The sequence below is a fragment of the Peromyscus maniculatus genome, chromosome 9 (assembly GCF_049852395.1).
Source record: "Peromyscus maniculatus bairdii isolate BWxNUB_F1_BW_parent chromosome 9, HU_Pman_BW_mat_3.1, whole genome shotgun sequence".
Taxonomy (NCBI): Eukaryota; Metazoa; Chordata; class Mammalia; order Rodentia; family Cricetidae; genus Peromyscus; species Peromyscus maniculatus.
Window position 1 is genome coordinate 120,503,493 of NC_134860.1, and position 11,439 is coordinate 120,514,931.

The 11,439-nt window shown below is 44.2% G+C and overlaps 1 protein-coding gene and 1 pseudogene across 5 annotated transcripts in view; one reads left to right on the forward strand and one right to left on the reverse strand.

The window, feature by feature from the left end:
* The window catches only part of Ggact (gamma-glutamylamine cyclotransferase), a 27,738-nt gene extending 18,747 nt beyond the window's left edge, over nt 1-8,991 (reverse strand). Inside the window, exon 1 of one of the 5 annotated variants that reach the window (XM_006978779.4) lies at nt 8,859-8,991. The gene's annotated coding sequence lies outside the window, so the exon portion shown is untranslated. Of the gene's footprint in view, nt 1-7,807; nt 7,830-8,625 lie in introns of those variants that run through there. The other 4 variants (XM_076545609.1, XM_015997510.3, XM_076545610.1 and 1 more) reach the window with 4 other exon arrangements.
* Nucleotides 8,909-11,439, forward strand: part of LOC102912761 (POU domain, class 5, transcription factor 1-like) — a 4,608-nt pseudogene continuing 2,077 nt past the window's right edge.

Genomic DNA, 11,439 nt, shown 5'->3' on the forward strand with positions numbered 1-11,439 from the left:
CAGCTCAATTTAACATAAACTTTGCATTCCCAACATAAAAAGTAAGTCAGAAGAAGCCTGGGAGAGCAATTTAAAATAATGCACAAACTCATTCTCTACACCTCTAGGTAGTTTGCTACCAAAATACCTGAGAAAGATAAGAATTTAACCCCTTTAAACAACCCTTCTACTTAGAAGTGTGACCTACTCAAAGTGAAGAAATTAAAAACACAAGTGAGGTTCCTAGGTAGGTTGCCAAATGTATTCTATTTAGAAGCTTACCCATCAATTTCTTTAGGACAGAGAGCCAAATCACATCATAAGTTCAAGCTCAAGGCCAAGGTCTGGTTACTGGGAGTAGGGGTGGGAGTGGTCCATGGCCAAAGAAAAGCAAGGCTCAATGGGAGGGGACATGGGAGCTACAGTAGCTAGCTAGGTTCAGTGTAGGACAATCAACAGGAACACTCAGAAGATGACCACCACGTTAGTAACTCTCTGTGGTGAACAAACACCTGACAGCGCACATCACGGCAGGAAGCGTTCTGTGGCTGATAGTTGAAGAGTAGCACATCACAGTGGGGAAGGAGGCAGTAGATGTTTTTGACTGCAGCAGGGGTGTGAAGCTGTTGGTTACAACCAGGTATAGGCCTCAAGGCTCATCCCCCATCCCCAAGCCACTTCCATCTAGGCCCCCTTTTAAAAGTTCGGCAACCTCCCCAAACAGTAACGAGGACAAGGTGTTCAAACACATGAACCTACTCTATGGAGGTCATATTTGAAGAGTAACAAGCAACCAAATACAATCAAAAGATATCAAACTTGAAACTCCACTTATACTACTAAAGGTATATTGAATACAACCTAGAATCTCACAATAGGTAGCCATGCCTGTTAGTCTACCCTGTCTCAGGCCTGCTGCTGGTTGTCATTTCCAGGTCAGAGTCCAGAGGTACCCTACCAGGCAACAGCCATTACACTCTCTGCAAATCCAGACAGAAAACAGAAACCAAGGAACAAAACACCCACCCAACAAAGACAAATAAAAAAAATCAGCACCTAGACCTATAATCATTCCAAATCCAGATGACCAGATGCCAGCATAAAACACAATAACAGCCAGGGCACTGACTACGTCTCCACAGAGCCCAGCTGCCCACCACTACAGGCCCCGAATATTCCAACTAGTGAAGCACAAAAAAAGGACCCTAAAACTGACTATATGAAGATGATAGAGATCTTAAAGAAGAAATGAATAAACCCCTTAAAGAAACATGGGAAAGCCAGGCAGTGATGGCACAGGCCTTTAATCCCAGCATGCAGGAGGCAGAGGCAGGTGGATCTCTGTAAGTTCAAGGCCAGCCTGAGTTCCTGGACAGCCAGAGCTACACAGAGAAACCCTGTCTTGAAAAACCAAACCAAAAAAAAAAAAAAAAAAAAAAAAAGGAAAATATAAACAAACAATTGGAGGAAATGAATAAATCTGTAACATGAATCTTAAAAAGTCTTATTAATAAAAACAAAACTGGAGCCAGGTATTAGGGGTGAATGCTGGAAGATCAGAGAAGCAGAACAAGCCACAGCCATCTCACCTTGCCAATTCAACAAAGGGTTCCATGACATTTTGAGTTAGGTCTGAACGAGAGTTGAAGTTCCAGACATTGTCCATTTGTTCAAATCATTACATCTGCTTTTAAAAGTTAATGACCCCTTTGCCATATCTGATACAAGAACAGAAAATGTGTGTGTAGTTGTCTTAGTTACTCAAAATGGCACCATTTCCCACTCTTTGCTATGTGAAAGGTACTGGGGCCAACAGGAATGAAGAAAGTGTGGCTGCTCTTACCTACCTAGAATCTAAAGTCCAGCAGAGGGTCAGTAGTATATAAAAATGGCCAGTTCAAGGCCAAATAATGTGGAATTCAAAAGAGTGTGGGAGTCAAAAGGGTTGGAGGGGCCCAGGAAAAGGCCCTGTGAATCAATTAAGGTGCATCTGAACTCACAGAGACTGAAGCAGCAAGTACAGGGCCTACATGGGTCTGCACCAGGTCCTCTGTGTGTATAGTAAAGCTTTCAGTTTAATATTTTATGAAGCTCTTGAGTGGGTAAATAAGTGGGTCTCTGATCCTTGTGGCTATTAGGATTCTTTTCCCTCTGTTGGGTTGCTCTGTCCAGCTTCAATGTGACAGTTTTTGCTTTATCTTATTATTTTTTATTTTGACATGTTTGGTTGTTATCTCTTAGAAGTCTCCTCTTTTCTAATGAGAGACACAAAGGGAGTGGATCCAAAGGGGAGGGAAGGTAGGGAGGAACTGGGAAGAGTAAAGAGAGGAGAAATTGTAATCAGGATATATTGTACCAGAAAAAAAAAAAAAAAGACTATTTTCCAATAAAAGGAAAAAAATTAAAAAAAGAAACTAAACTAAACTAAAAGCACAGAACTCAAAATTAAGCCTGTTTTTCCTACTTTCCCCAAAGCATGCACACTCTACCAGTGTGTGTATTATCCCAAGTTAAATTCAATTAAAACAGTTGAGAGATAATTCAAAACTCTAATCACAGAAGATTTTCAAGTTTAGTATATATTTGCCCTTTAAATTTACCATTATTTTTATCATCATGGGATTAATCAAACAATAATGCTGAGCAGAAATGTTAAGAAAATTAAAACCTCAAATCCCTATGAAAATGACATTCTTTAAAATAATTTGTTCTCTGTTGTTTTTTTTCTCTTTAGGGGGCCCACCACCTAGCTCCCAAATAATTCACACATTATTCTTACTCTTAATTATGAATGCCCAGCCTTAGCTTGGCTTAGTTTCTAGCCAACTTTGCTTAACTTATTTGTCCTGTCTAAGCCTCAGGGCTTTTCCCTTTCTCTTACTTCTGTAAATCTTACTCTTACTCTGTGGCTTGCTGTGTAGCTGAGTAGATGACCCCTGGAGTCCTCCTCCTTCTCTGGCTACTTCTCTCTCCTCCCAGATTTCTCTTTCTATATATTCTCTCTGCCTGCCAGCCCTGCCTATCCTTTCTCCTGCCTTGCTATTGACTGTTCAGTTCTTTATTAGACCATCAGATGTTCTCAACAAGCAAAGTAATACAGCTTCACAGAGTTAAACAAATGCAACACAAACAAAAGCAACACACCTTAAAATAATTTTCTACAATAGTTCTCAGGTCAGACTTGAGAAAAGAGGGTGATATCAAAAGGTAGAATCAGTCTGTGGGTATCATTACTTAAGAGCCAAGCACTGATTTCCAGAATCACAATTCCAAGCCTGCCTCAATCTTCTTGACAATGTTAACAGTTTCTTCAGCACATTTAGCCACCACTTTGTAAGCCACCTTCTACTGCCTACAATGCTGATAAAAGAACCTGCAATTTTACAGCTTAACAGTGTTTGCAACATGCTTCTCACTGGTTTCTAGGCGGCAAAAGGGGCCTAGAAACCCCTCTGCCAAAGCTGATTCTATCCACACAAGCCCATAAACTGTTGGGAGCTATGCAGCCTCGTCTTGGATCAGCATATGACTACCTGTTCAATGGGTTTCCCTTGGGGCAAGGCACCTATGGAAACAGACTCTCACTTGGCAAGAACCAGTAGTCCACAGGATAGCATAGGAATTTGCAAAATTTATGCAGCTTGCCTATTACCTTTTAACTTTGTAACCGCAAGTAGCTGCCAGCTGACATAAGTGCTGTGAGAGCAGGATGTGTCTGGCTCGATATTTAGTTCATCCTACAAAAATGCTGAACTCCATGTCTAGAATGAGGTTATGCAGGGCCTGGGAAGGTATATTTGGGGAACAATGGGGGCTTTCATAATGATCATGATGTATTACTTAAGTTGTGATGTATTTCTTAAAGTAAAAAATAGAAACCAATAATAAAGCCAAATAATGTGGAATTCAAACATACCACCAGGACAAAGAGGGAAGATACCCAGAGCTGTGGGGATGGGACAGAATCAAGAGGTGTATGTGGACCCAGACTGCTGTCATTTAAATGTTTCCTCTGCTTTGATGGTGTCCCCAAAATTCATGTGCTATAAAGTTAATCCCCCTAATGTAGGAGTGTTGAGGGAAGGACCCTTAGAGGTGATTCATGGGGTCTGCCCACATGAATAGATTAATGCCATTGTTTCTTAAGTGGATTCCTCTGATAAACAAATTTAACTTCTTCCTTTTCTCTTTTCCCTGCTCACTGGGGCTGGAGGGATGGCACAGCAGTTAAGAGTACTTGCTGTTCTTCCAGAGGACTTGAGTTTGTTTCCCAGCACCAGAGTGGGCCTGCTTCTTACAACTGTCAGTGACTCCAGCTCCAGGGAATCTGTCATCATCTTCTGTCCTCTTTGGCCTCTTGTATATATACACAGAGATGTAAATCAATGTGGTGATACATTGTGTACCCTAATAAAATCTGCCTGAAGATCAGAGGACAGAACAAGTCACTAGAGTAAACATAGAGGCCAGACAGTGGTGGCACACACCTTTAATCCTAGCACTCAGGAGGCAGAGATCCCTTTGGATCTCCGTGAGTTCAAATCCACCCTGGACTACATGAGACTGACTCAGTCTAGGAGAGAAACAGAGTCAGGTAGTGGTGGCACACACCTTTAATCCCAGCACTTGAGATCTGCCTTTGCTTGGGAATTACATGCCTTTAATTCTAGCACAAAAAAGGAAGTAATATGAATGACTAGGCCGAGAAAGGTATATTGAGTCGTGAGGAGACAGGAACTAAAGCCTTTTCAGCTAGAGGTTTTTCTGCTGGAGAGCTTCAGAGACATTCAGTCAGAAGAATCAGAGTTGGTGAAGTGAGACGTGGCTGTGGCTTGTTCTTTTGTCTCTCTGATCTTTCAGCATTTACCCCAATATCTGGCTACTGGGTTTTTTATTAAAAGACCAATTTAAGATTTGAGCAACACATCAGTACAATAGGAAAGGGAGGGATGAGGGAAAAGTAATACTAATTTATATATAATTTAAAAGGAGTTATGCCACTTGGGCTGACAATGCTTCTCTCAAGACCCATAGATTTCTAGCAAAATCACCAGTACCCAGCATGGGAAAGCCCCTTTTAAGTCAAGGGAGTCCAAGAGACTCCCAAAATAATACAGGCTGTTTCTGTTGCCCTTGGTGGCCTCCCATAGGTTGAAGGCAAGTCCCTATTGCTAAAGACACCACTTACTTTCGACATAGGATTCAGAGGATCTGAGCTGGATGTGACCTGAAAGCCTCCTCTCTGAGGACTAGCTTTCAGGGTACTGAAGGTACTATACAGGGTACTATGCCAAGGGAGGGAAGCAACCAAAAATCATACCTAGCTGTGACACCTATGAACCATAACTATGACCAACAGGGCAAGCGATTCCTAAGGGTGCAGTAGTGGCACTCAGATCTTGGCAGTAATCAAGCTATCTAATTGGACTCAAGCAAAAACAACCCCCAAGCTCAGAATGTGGTACCAGCCAAGTGATATCAATAAATCACCAACATTAAAGAAACCAATGAAACCAGGGAAACAGCTCAGTGGGTAGAGGCACTTGCCACCAGGCATGACAACCTGAGTTCAAGCCCTGGAACCATGTTGCGGAAGGGAGAACTGACTCCCATAAGCTGTCCTGTCTTTCACACACATATACATAATAAGCAAATTTTTTGGTGGTTGTTGTTTTTTGTTTAAGAAAAAAGGAAGGAAAGAACTCATGAGCTGCTCCAGATCAAAGTCAGCCAGCCATAGCCTGTGTGTAAGATGAACCTTGCAGGGAATTTTAAACAACAGCGCGCGCGTGTGTGCGCGCGCGCGCACACACACACACACACACACACAAACCAAAACAACCAGCCCAGAAAATTAAACATTATTTGAGCATAGTTATGCACATTTAATATGTATCAGCCATGGCTACTTTAACATGGCAATTTCAGAGCTAGGCATTTGTTTAAAGACTTCAGGCCTGCAAAGCCTGAGTCTGTATTTGCCCCTTTACAGGGAAAGGTTGCTAAATGCTTGCCCTAGCCTGAAAAGGTCAATGAACAGATACCACTTATTTGCACAATATTTTACACAACAAACCAACATAAAATTTTGAGCATTTTGAGGTAATCTGCTAAGAGGTGATGATGACATTGTGGACCCAGAAGAAAATGTTCCTTCTTTGAAGGTACAAACTAATTATTTAAAGGAGAACTGTTATGCTATCTAGAATAAACTGTTTTAAATCAATCACTATTTTTTTTCTTGCAGTATTGAGGGTAAAACCTAGGACCTTGCAAATGCGAGGCAGGTGCTCTACCACTGAGCTATATTTCCAGTCTTAAATGACCAATGGGAAAGAATGCATATCAGGTTGAACAGAATCATGAGATCTATTTAGTGACTATCTGGAAGTTCATTAGATTATTTCTTTGGTTAAAAATGTTCCAACTAAGGTGCTTGAGAGATGGCTCAGTGTTTAAGAGCTCTAACTGCTCTTCCAGAGGACCTGGGTTCAATTCCCAGCACCTACATGGCAGCTCACAACTGTCTCTAACTCCATGATCTGACACCTTCACATATACATAGGCAAAATACCAATGTAAATAAAATAAAAGTAAATAAATTAAAAAAATTCCAACTAAAAAGGAAAAATCAGAACCTTGATAAGAAACAGAACTTATCACAGTCTTTCCTTCCAATCTGGTTTAGCTCTCCCTATGCCCAGGCAGTCTCAACACACCTGTTGGCTCCCTTGCTCTTTCTAAACATAGTTTGATATATTCATCTTGTCTTTTGACCATGGTGTCTAAAACCAGGAATGTCACTGTCCCATTCCTCCATAAAAAGTCACCCTCTGCTCAAGGTTTAGCCCCAAAAGACCTTTGCTGTGTCTCCTGCTAAGAGCTTTCACTCCAATAGCATATGACCTTGTACCTCACCCTTCTCATATGAGTGATAACATCTATTGACTCATAATGCCATATAAACTCAGAACTAGCCTTTTCTGTGAACTCAGTTGAGGGAGCATAATAATACCTCACAAAGTAACCAGAGCCTACATGGCTCTGGGTTCCAGGGGTTGGGCCTGCAACCTAAGCAAGGCTGTCCTTCCCAGAGCAGTTCATCAACAATACAGAGAAGCATTTGACTTAGTCAAGCCCCTGGATAGTCATGGTTAGCTCAGGCTCTCTGAATAAAATGTCTAATATCTATTGGCCCCAGATGGGGAATGTTCTAGAGAAGACTGCTAAGGTCATTTAATGCTGTCCTTTTGCTACCCTTCCTATGGGCCACATCCCTCTTCAAACACGACGGCACTAGTGTCTAGGGTGCAGGGTACAATAAAGTTATGCAATGACTCCGTTTCAAGCACCGACAGAACTGGAGCTCTCACTAGACAAAGAGAAAACAACACATAGTGTTATTTTTTGATGTAAGGTCTTTCATAGCCCAGGATGGCCCCCTTCAGTCTTGAGTGCTAGGATTACAGGCATCAGCCACCACACCTGGCTTGACCATATCATTTTAAAAATTAACTATTGCAGGGTTTTGGATCTGTACTACACACTGCCATCCACTATCCAAGATCACCACAGTCATTAGTAGGGTTCTACCTCACCACCTCACACATAATAAAGTGTTATTTGACCAGTGAGCTACATATCCAATCCCAACTTTGTTTTCCAGATCTAATCCTGGGCTTGTTGTATGCTAAGGTCATTGTTAGTAAGGTTTACTAGTTTAAAAAAAAAAAAAAAAAAAAGTTCAGTACAAAAAGCCACCAATTAACTTTGCAAACTAAGCTTTTAAAGACGAATGTTCTCCATTGGGGAAGACTGGTCTGTTTACTCAGGGACTTCTAACTTCTCCTGGGAGTGGGTTCAGAAAAAATGAGTGCAAACTGCAAGGCTCCTCCTGTTAGTACTTCAATTACAGGAACCAGGCCAGGAGAAAGCCTTCAACTAGAGGGAAATAAGCACACGTGTGCACAAGACTTACCTCTTAGGCAATTCCAATTGATTCAAATACAGCCTTTTTTTTTCCCCTTTTATTTTATTTTACAATACCATTCAGTTCTACATAGCAGCCACGGATTCCCTTGTTCTCCCCCATCCTGCCCCCTCCCCTTCCCCCCAGCCCATCCCCCATTCTCATCTCCTCCAGGGCAAAGCCTCCCCCGAGGACTGAGTACAACCTGGTAGACTCAGTCCAGGCAGGTCCAGTCCCCTCCTCTCATCTAGGCAGTGATAGCCTTTATTTTTAACTCACGATTTCTTACTGGGACCTTCAGCCTACTCTTTAAAAAACGGCTCCTACTTGAACGTGTTTCCTTATTCCTCCAACATGAATAAACTGAGCTTGGAGTTAAGAAGCTAAGTTAAAACACACGCACACCTCTGATGGGTTTTGAGTGAGGCTATCCTGTTATAACTGGTTAATAGAATGAAACAGCAATGAAAACAAGGAATAGAATTCAAAGGCAAAAACCTCCAAAGATCCAGATGTGTTATTAACGACTCCAAAAGGATCTAAGATCAGAAACTGATCAACAGAAGTCGGTTTTGGATTCTTTTGCAAGTTTTGATTTCCTTACACCTAAGAAACGCCTAAAATTAAAAGGCAGAACTTTTGAAAACAGCCTCATTCCACTTAGTATCTTCAACTACCTGCCGGAGCCACAAGGAGCGAGCAGCGTCTCTGTCTGCGTCCGCGGTGGCCATCGCGTCCACAGCGTGGGCCGTCCCCGGCGGTTTTCCGGGGTCAAATGTGCGCCCCGCCGCGAGGGTTCCGCCCGCGGGCCCCGCATCAGCAGGGACGCTAGCGGCAGACGACCCGCGGGCTGGTGGCTGAGTCCCTAAACCGCCCCAGGCTCCCAGTCCCAGCCGGTTCAGCGCCTCACCTGCACCGGGTCAAGAGGATCGCGGGGAGCGTGCCGGGCGCGGAGCGGAAATGCCCTGCTGGGCAGGCGCCGCAGCCAAACCGTCCCGGGCGGCGCCCCCTGCAGGGCGCACGCGGCTCCTCCCGTCCCTGCGGCGCCCTCGCCTTGATGCCCCGCAGCGGCGCGCACACCTGGCACACCTTTTTCTAGAACCACGCACTTACCTATCAGAGACCACCTTCCTCTGAACTGAACGAAAGCGCCCCACACCCACCCGCCCCCCAACAGACAGGCAGACAGGCGCCCCCCCCCCCACGGCTGCCCAACACCAGACACAGGTACAACCACTTCCATGGGAGTAGGCTCTACATTACACACGCCTGTGTTGGACCCAAACACACCTGAGACCCCACTACTTCAGAAAGACTCATAAACACAAAATTGGAGACACACCTCCTTACATAACCCCTAAGGTGACACTAAACTCATAGATTTGAGGAAGACTCCATAGGACAGATTCATGCCTCACCGAGGCCTCACACCTGCTCATACACACTCCTAATGGATACAGGTAATATAGCCATTCTGCCCACTTACCAACTCTTTTTAAAATAAAACTTGTTCTCCCTTTCTTTTCTTGATCCAGCTAGGATCTCCCGCTCTCTTTCCCTCGACCGTTGCCCTTCATTGTTCCCACTCATGACCAGGCTGTTCATGTAGACCACATGAGAAGGGGAGGAAGCAGAGAGCTAGGGAGGCCCATGGAGATCCACAAAGATACCCCCGCAAAAGACTGCTGGCAATGGTCGAGAGACGGCAGGAACTGACCTACTCTGGTGATGAGATGGCCAGACACCCTGATAGTTGTGCCATAAACCCCATCCAAGGACTGAGGAATCTGGATGCAGACATCCACGGCTGGGCCCCTGGTGGAGCACTGGGAGTCTAATTAGTGAGAAAGAGGAGGGTTTATATGAGCGAGAATTGTTGAAGCCAAGGTTGGATAAAGCACAGGGACAAATAACCAAATGAATGGAAGCACAGGATCTATGAACCAAAGGCTGAGGGGTCCCCAACTGGATCAGGCCCCCTGAACGGGTGAGACAGTCATTTGGCTTGATCTGTTTGGGAGGCAGCTGTGTGTTGGTGCCGGGTCCTGGGCTAGTTGCATGAGTTGGCTGTTTGAATCCTGGGACCTATGCAGGGACGCTTGGATCGGTCTGGGAGTGGGGGACTGGACCTGGCTGGACTGAATCTACCAGGTCGATCCCGGTCCTCGGGGGAGACCTTGATCTGGAGGAGGTGGGAATGGGGGGTGGGGTGGGGGGAGGGGGAGGGGGGCGAGAGTGGGAGAACAGGGGAATCTGTGGCTGTTACGTTGAACTAAATGATGTTGTAAAATAAATTTACTTAAAATAAAATAAAATAAAATAAAACTTGTTTGGGAGCTAGTGGAAGGACTAACTTTCATCTGTATCCTATCCACTAGCACTGAGTGAGAGCCAGAATAGATGGATGAGGAGTAAAAGCTCAACTTTTTTTCAGAGATTTTCCTCATGGAGTGTGTAGTGCTTTTAGAGTCCAGAGGAAAGCGATATCAGCAATGGTGAAGGATCGCTCTCCTCCAAGAGACACAAGTTAAGTATAAGACTATTGGTTTCCTTTCATCATGTCCTGTCCCTTTGACTTTGTGTGTGTGTGTGTGTGTAGAGTACTTGAAATCGTTTTGTGAAGAACCAAAGCACCCCCATTTCAAGCAAGCCCCTCACCCCAGCTTGAAACAGGCCTGAGTTTCAAAATTCTCAGAGATGCTGACATAGGTCCCAGGACAAAGTCAGGATGTCTGAAGAGCCATCTGGTAGCAACTGATTAACCATAGAAAGCCCCAGTGCCGGAGATGGTCAAAGTACAAAGTCAGGATGTTTGAAGGACTATCTGGTAACAATTGATTAACCATAGAATGCCCCAATGCCGGAGGTAGTCTATAAAGTTTGACAAACAACAGGTTAAAACTACAAAGTACGATAACACAGAAATTCTGGAAAGCCCTTAAAACTTGAGCCAATCAGAATTGTACCCGTATACTAGCACCCCTAAATGATGTAACCTTATGGATTTTGCCTTTAAAAACTGAGCTTGCAGAGGGATGGGCAAATCCTCCAGCCTCTGCTGTGTCGGGGCGCTCGACAGAGGCCCCTGCTGAGCGGCTTGAACTGCTTCAATAATCCTTGCTTTTGCATTTCGGTGAGTTCGTGTCTGGTGCTCTCTTTGGGGGTCTCCTGCCCAGGGCACAACACTTATATTTTTTGTTTTCGTGTACACATAGCCAATGTTGAAGTAGTTGTATTTTAAATAGATGTCCAAGTCTAGAAGAAATCTAACTGATCATATTCATAAACCAATAACTTTCTACAGAGGATCATGAGAGGGAAAAGGTGTTGGCTTTGTTTGTTTGTTTTGAGACAGGGTTTCTCTGTGTAGCTTTGGAACCTGCCCTGGAAATCACTCTGTAGACAGGCTGGCTTCGAACTCACAGAGATCTGCCTGCCTCTGCCTCCTGAGTGCTGGATTAAAGGTGTGTGCCGCTGCCGCCACCGCCACC